Source organism: Etheostoma spectabile, chromosome 5 (assembly GCF_008692095.1).
Source record: "Etheostoma spectabile isolate EspeVRDwgs_2016 chromosome 5, UIUC_Espe_1.0, whole genome shotgun sequence".
Classification (NCBI taxonomy): Eukaryota; Metazoa; Chordata; class Actinopteri; order Perciformes; family Percidae; genus Etheostoma; species Etheostoma spectabile.
Window position 1 is genome coordinate 10,548,199 of NC_045737.1, and position 1,753 is coordinate 10,549,951.

At 41.0% G+C, this 1,753-nt stretch overlaps 1 protein-coding gene across 1 annotated transcript in view; it reads left to right on the plus strand.

Annotated features, from left to right (window-relative positions):
- The window catches only part of abhd17b (abhydrolase domain containing 17B, depalmitoylase), a 21,238-nt gene that overhangs the window by 5,364 nt on the left and 14,121 nt on the right, over positions 1–1,753 (plus strand). The window lies entirely within an intron of this gene.

The window sequence follows — 1,753 nt, forward strand, 5'->3', positions numbered from 1 at the left end:
TCTCCAGTGAACAATGTAGGAGGGACTTACATAAGGCTATTACTGTTGTAGCTAATTTATACAACAAAACAATAGTGTTATGAATGCAAAACAATTATGAAGTGTAACATTTTCTATTTTGAAATCTTGATTGAAGTGTGTAGAGTAACAGACGGCCCCTACGGTTCGGCAGGCATGTGACCCGCAGATTGTTGCAAATGTAACGTCATCGCGTGAAATACAGTTCAACTGCTGCTGTCACGTGACCGGGCCTCAGCAGAGACGACGTCTATACATGTTCAGGGTGTCGTGGCAATGCCTGAAAACTTTGACTTTCATGTAGAGCTGGGCAATATATCGATATGAGAATAGACACGGTCTTAGATTTGGGATATCGTGAAATCCTAATATGGCATAAGTGTCTTTTCCTGGTTTTAAAGGCTGCATTACAGTAAATTGATGTCATTTTCTGAACTTACCAGACTGTTGTAGCTGTTCTTTTATTTGCTTTTACCCACTTAGTCATTATGTCCCCATTACTGCCGACTATTTAGCAAAAATCTCAAATGTGTGAATATTTTGTGAAAGGACCGATAGTCAACACTACAATATCGTTGCGGTATCGATATCAAGGTATTTGGTCAAAAATATCTTGATATTTGATTTTCTCCATATTGCCCAGCCCTACTTTCACGCGTAGGCTACTCCCTAATGTACCAGTAGACGGGGAAAAGTATTAAATGCGACATACGACACAAAATCAGACGTTAAAGGCTCTTGTGATATTCCTCTAGCGTTGGCTAAAACCTTTTTAACTTTCACTCAGACGTTTCAGAACGTCTGGTCGTGTAAATATACCTCCAAGGCATGGAAATGTATTGGTAGAAATGTTAATACTGATTGGAGCTTTGGCAAAGTGTTACGGTTTCTGACGCTTGTTGTAAATCTCTCTCAGCACTTCTATATTTCACACAGTTCACAGAATATACTGCAGTGTTTTCCCTCGCTTTGTGGAAGACGTAGGAGCGTGTATTTAGCGAGGGGGTTAGGCTTCCTTCCTCAAGAAAATGTTACGTTTTTCAACGTAAAGAAGAAGAAGAAAAAATGCAATTTCCCCCAAACATTTTGTGGGTCTCTTTGTAGTCGTGTTGTCTCTGTTTTTTTGGTAATTTGATGTATTTTCTACATCATTTTGGACCGTTATTACCACCATATCTATGTCTAAAATGTTGGAAAAGCTCAAGCACATAATAAATCCATAACCCTCAAAAAGCTTAAAGAGAAAACTAAAAGCTGAAGAAGTCCAACCACAATCATTAGATCTGAGTAAAGTCTTTAAGTGACATTCATTCTGCTCAGGGTGCTGCACCAAATCCTGAAAATGCTCCGAGTTGTCTCCTGTAAACAAGCACCCGGTTACATAAGGAAGCTGGCCAGTTAAACAGGAAACTCTTGATCATAAAGGTTGTGCGTACAGGAAATTGGCCGCTGCAGTGAAGAAGAAGAAGAACCTGCTTTTCTGGTGGCCAGGCTCCGTGTCTTTGTCTGTGTGGGAAGAACTTTTCTTTCACTTGTGTGTTTTCAATTAAAGAATTATTTTATCGATCTGCTTTGCCAACTTTGACGCTACGTTCACACGTGGCTGTTTGCAGGAACGGACACGTCAACCTCTCCGATTTCAGGAATACCACGGTGCACAGCTGTCAGTTTTCAGAGAGTGTTCACTTACACATGGTTGTGGGTGTGGGTGGGTGTGGGGTGGGGGGGGTGTTCG